Below are 6,084 nucleotides of genomic sequence, written 5' to 3'. Positions count from 1 at the left end.
CATGCGGGATAGGCGAGCTCCAGACCCACTGAGGGAGAAGAAACAGAGACACCAAGGGAGGAAGAAGTCTCCCAGACTGCACCCTGCGTGAGATGCTGGGATGCACCCGGCAAGGGCCTTTGCTTCTAAAAGTCCTGCTCTTCATAGCTCCGCCAATGCCGGCTGCCTTAGCACGCTCTTCTTCCCTCCTCAGGGTGGACGCCAACACAGGACTGCAGCCCTCATCAGTTTTAATGGGAAAAACAGACACAGGTTTGTTGTGTGCCCAAAGCCCGAGCTCCATGTTCGGATTCCCACAGTGGAGGCTTCAGCCAGCCTCGTGTCAAACAAGGAGAAGAGATAATTAGAGTTCTTGGGAAGCAGGAGCACACCCGCATCTCAGCAAACTGGTTATTAAGGATCTTGTAATTGGTTGTTAAACCCACCGGATATTTTAATGATGAAATCAATCACCAGCTTTATGGGTTTTGTTTGGAAGAGGTCATGCCCACTCAGGACTGTGCCACAACCAGCAGGCTCACCTCACAGCACCCTGGGGTGGTCCTGCCTGCGTGTATCCCTGTGTGCGCCCGTGCGTGTCTGTGCCTGTCTGTGCACCTGTGCGTGTCCGTGCATATGTTCATGTGTGTGCTCATGGGCATATCTCTAGACGAGTAAAGACAGGAGGAGGAGGAGAAATGAGACTTCCAGGTGAGGACACAAAGGCCGTTTTCCTCCACTTAGACCAGGAACCCAGGGCCCAGCTGTCTGCAGGCCCCTCTGACGCCTCTGCTGTGCTCCACTCAGGCTCCCTGTGAGGGGAAGGCTCAGGCTCAGCGTCTGCACATAGAGGAACCTGGGCACTTGCAGTTTCTGGGAACGTCCTCTGGGCATTTGCAGTTTCTGGGAATGTCCTCTGGAGATTCAGGCATGCTTAAGCAGGACCCAAGTGCCCCAGGCACACCTAGCACCTGTTTGTGCATCTCTGAGGCCATCCAGCCCCAGGGCCATAGCCCTTGTGCCAAAAGCAGAGATGGTTTTACCTATGTAACTTCCCTGGGCCTCTTGCCTGCTCCTCCCAGGATAGGTGACATCAGACAACAAGTTTTTCAAATGTGCAACCTAGGGACTGCGAGGGGACGGCACCGGTCGTGTTCATCCACCTTGGCAGTCTTTGGTCTCAGCAGCCTCAGGACACTAATTTACTACCAGCTGCCCCTTCCTCCCAGACCTCTACTGAGGACTCAAGGTTCTGACCCCTCCGGTCCTTGGCTGGCCAAAATCTCCCTCGTTTTCATCAACTTTCCAGACCTCTCCCTCGTTTCTTACCGTCTTAACCCACTGTTAACCACTTCCTTCAGTGAGTTCTCCAAATTCCACCCCCCCATTAAAAAAAAAAAAAAGCATCAACACTTCTAGTACTTAGCACAGAGCCAGCACACAGTAGGTGCCTCATATGTGAGTGAACGAGAAACCTCCTGATGAAGGCCACCGTACTGTCTGCCTGCACTGGGCGGGGCAACTCCGGGTCTCATCAGCTGTGGATGTGGCAGGGTGAAACTTTTTGGCTCACGCCCATGGAAGGCACGGGTCATCCCCAGAAGGGCCCAGGGTTTGCAGGTTCTGTTGTTGCCAAGCAGAGGACAAGGAGCTATGGAGACAGAGGGTCTGCCAGGAATGCCTTCCAGCTATGAAGACATGCACCATCCCTGGTCCCTTTTCCTTCTTCCCTGGGTGTTCCTTCCCGGTGATGGCCAGCCCCTCTACCTGGGATGTGGGCTCAGCATCGCGAGCATCTCAGGAGCCACATCCTGCAGGCAGACTCCCCCCAGTCACGGTCTCAGGTTCCCTGAGCCTCACCTCTCCCCTGCACTCGCTGCTTCCACAGTAACCAGCTCTGCTTGGCTCCAGCCAGCTTAATGCAGATTCAAACTGGTCATCAGCCCACATCCTCACTGCAGGCTGCAGCCTCTTCCTGAGAGTCTCTGCGAGGCCTTCCATGGGACCCTGCTTAGTGCCTGGGGGAAGAATCATGCTGGGCGCAAGCCACTGACTACGGGAACCAGATGTCAGAGAGCTCATTCTTGCCCCGCTCTCCTCTCGAGGGTAGTGGGAAGTGGCCACCTGGATGAAGAGACTTCTGATGCCAGGAGCGCTCAGACCCAGTTTGTCTCTCAGCAGTTGCACAGCCCTTAGCTTCAAAGCTAAACCTGATGCCCAATCTGTAACGACGTAATCATTTGAAATGATCTCTTCCAGTAGGAGGGCTGGATGTAAACCATCTCTCCACAGTTTCCGTCTGTGGCTCTGACACTGGCCGATAGGTGCAGATCTCTCGCTAGTGACTGGTATATAGCCAAGAGTCCAAGATCCAGCACCACCAGCTATCAGCCTGGTAGGACTAGAGATCATGGCCTCCTCCATCTTGGCAGCATTCATCAGCCTGAGTGTGAGTCCCATCTCATTTGCAATCATTGGTATCAAAGTCAGCCCTGCAGAGAGCCACTCAATATGTGTCCCAGACCTACCCCTGGGCAGCATCTGTGGGGCTCAGAGTTCCACCCTCCAACCACTGAATTACACACACTTGGTGGAGGGTGGCCATGTACATCCAGGTGCGGAAGGTATGACCCGAATTGCCAAAAAGAATGTCTTATAAGTATTGCTCTAAAAACAGGGGTCTGTGAAATGCTGGAGCCAACATGAAGCCTGTACAAGGTCGGCAGGGCAGTGATCTGGAGAGTGGGATAGCGTAGGGGGCTGGTTCCACACCTGGGTGCAGGCGAGCCTTGTCAATCCCGGACTTATGACCCAGGGCAATCCTGCTCGCTTGGAGTCTCATCCTCAGGAATCCTGAATGGCAGGGCAGGGAGGAAGGATGGGACATCCCACCGCCTCCGGCACTGTGGCTGTGTGTCTGTGTATGCATGTGTGCCTAGGTATTATCTGTGTGTGTGTGCATATGCCTTGATCAGAGATCCTGTGTTAGGCAGACTAAAAGTTTACCTGACATTTTCTGTTCCTTTGAGAATATACATAATTCTCAAATTCTAGAAATGATCATTAGACATTAGCAATAGGACAAACTTGAGAAAATAGAAGTTGGAATACATTTATGGCTTCTTTAAAACCACATGCACACACACACAGCCTTTCATTGGCTCACATGTGCAAACTGGGGTTTGCATAAGGACTCTCATCCGGTTGTATACATTACCTGACAAACCTGCTCAAGGGCGGAGTCCCAAGACCCTTGCTCTGAGTGTGGGCAGGGCCTGCACAATGGTCAAGGTGATCGATGGGGCATCCCATCTATGATTGCATTATGCACCTAAGACTGTCTTGCTAGCAGACTCACTCTAGAGACTCTCCCACTTGCTGGCTTGGAAGAATAAGTGGCCATGTTGGGAGACCCAGAGGGCAAGGAGCTAAAGGTCACTCACAATTGCTAAGGACAGCCTCTGTCCAATGCCAGCAAGAAGCTGGGGCCCTCAGTTCTAGATTCATAAGGAAATAAATGCTGCCAATTACCTAGGTGAGCCTGGGAGCAGACCCCTTCCCAGGAGAACCTCAGACGCACACCCAGCCTGAGATACCTAGGCTACAGCCGAGGCGAAGACTCAACCTACAAAACCTAAGACCATGGAAGCATGTCCTTTTTTTTGAGACAGAGTCTCGCTCTATCCCCCGGGCTGGAGTGCAGTGGCCGGATCTCAGCTCACTGCAAGCTCCACCTCCTGGGTTTATGCCATTCTCCTGCCTCAGCCTCCCGAGTAGCTGGGACTACAGGCGCCCGCCACCTCGCCCGGCTAATTTTTTGTATTTTTTAGTAGAGACGGGGTTTCACCGTGTTAGCCAGGATGGTCTCGATCTCCTGACCTCGTGATCTGCCCATCTCGGCCTCCCAAAGTGCTGGGATTACAGGCTTGAGCCACTGCACCCGGCCCAGCATGTCCTTTTAAGCCACAAAATTTCTAGTAATTTTTCCTGCAACAATAGAACACTAATGCACTGTCATGATTTAAAAATGTTGTAGAGTATATCATTAAAGAAATTGGAATTAAGTGCTCTCATAAACTGAAAAATCCGCGGACCCTACTCATGTATCCACTTTGTAAATCAAAATTCACAAATATATGCTTTTCTTGAAGCAAAATGTTATTTTTTATTGGTGATGTCTATTTTTCATGGGGCTCTGGAATGGCCTTAAAAAGTATTTAGGGGCCAGTTGCGGTGGCTCACACCTGTAATCTCAGCACTTTGGGAGGCCAAGGCAGATGGATCACCTGAGGTCAGGAGTTCGAGACCAGCCTGACCAACATGGAGAAACCTCGTCTCTACTAAAAAAATACAAAAGTAGCCTGGTGTGGTGGTACATGCCTGTAATCCCAGCTACTCAGGAGGCTGAGGCAGGAGAATCACTTGAACCTGGGAGGCGGAGGTTGCGGTGAGCCGAGATCGTGGCATTGCACTCCAGCCTGGGCAACAAGAGGAAAACGCCATCTTAAAAACAAAACAAAACAAACAAGCAAACAAAAACTTTATACATCTAAAATGTATAAAGAATGCAGTTTCTTCTGGTTATATTTGTAAAGCTCATGAAGAATAAAAGTTATTCCTAAATTGACTTCACAGTTCTGCTGTAAAGGCAGTCGACTTGAATATTTTGTATATAGCCATCATGGCATAATTGTGGAAGGAAGGAAGAAAGGGAGGGGAGGAAGGGAAGGGAAGGGAAGAAGGAAGGAAGGAAGGAAGGAAGGAAGGAAGGAAGGAAGGAAGGAAGGGAGGAAGGGGCGAGGGCGAGAGAAGGAGGAACAGAAGAGAAGGGGGGGAAGGGAAGGGGGGAGGAAGGGAAAGGAAGAGAAGGAAAGGGAGGGGAAGAAGAAGGAGGAGGAAGGAAAGAAGGAAGAAAGGCAAGGAAGGAAATAAGGGGAAATTAGAAGGAAAATAAGGAAAGGGCCTTTACCTCTAGCCTAGGGCACTGAAGAACTTAATGTCAGGGTGTGTGGATAACTGTGAGTGCACAGCAGAGAGAAAAACAACATTCACATTTTTAAGTTACTAATTCTTCTCCTGTCTCAAGTTCAAGAGCGACAAGCCTAGAGGTTTTCCGCAGAGCATGTAGGCACTTAGGAAAAATTACACATCCTACAGTTTATTTGTATGTGCTTCTACCTTCTGCAGCATTATCTAATATGAAAACTAAATTGAGAAAACCAACTAAATTAAAGCTAATCAGAGTTTCATCGCGGCCCACAGCACAGCAGATAATATTCCAGCGCTCCATGCAATTAAATTCTTCAATTATTCTAAGTGTTATTATGCTAATTTAAAAGGCTAGGATTATTAGAAAAATGTATAAAGAATTATGCTCAGTTATAGCATTTTATTTATGTGATTTCACATTAAAGTATTTAAGGTATGGAAATTATAAGAGTTATCAGTATGTGACTTCAGCCTGTCCCACTGGGCAGTCGGCAAAGCTGAAGGGAAAATTTGTCCCATTTTATCCTCCCAGGGGGGATAATCTCACAGCTTGAAGGATGGCCTGGCCTGCTCCCTGTAAGAGGACTCAGAGTGCATGCAGGGGCTGTCCCTACCTCTGCTGGCTCTGAGAGGCACTTCCTCTCCCGGGAGCACTCTTCTCTTTGTTGTGGGATCACTGTTGTGGAATCACTTTGCATACCCTCCTTAATTAAAAGAAATAAGAACAAGCAAAAGGCTTGGAAGGGGGACCCCCAAGGCTTCGAAAGCTGCACCCACAGCCCACAGTGAGCCCTGAGGAACACCTGCCCTCTCACAGCCTCCGTTAATGTGCCTGCCTTTAGGGTTTTGCAGGAAAACTATCTCAAGCTTAAGTGAGAACTGTCGGGTTTTAAATAGGGCGATAATTCCTTATTAAATCCAGACTCATTGTACTTTTCTTTCTACCTGCTTCTCCCTCTTCTGCTCTTACCCCTAAAACACCTTCTCCCACTCAACTCTGCTTCCCCTCTCCTCAATCCTCCCCTCCCTTCTCAACTCCTCCGCTTCCCCTCTTTTCCTCTCCTCCCCTCCCTTTCCCTCCCCTCTCTTCCCCGCCTCTCCCGTCTCCCCCCTCCC

This window comes from Piliocolobus tephrosceles, chromosome 4 (assembly GCF_002776525.5).
Source record: "Piliocolobus tephrosceles isolate RC106 chromosome 4, ASM277652v3, whole genome shotgun sequence".
NCBI classification, from domain to species: Eukaryota; Metazoa; Chordata; class Mammalia; order Primates; family Cercopithecidae; genus Piliocolobus; species Piliocolobus tephrosceles.
This window is presented reverse-complemented; position numbering follows the sequence as displayed.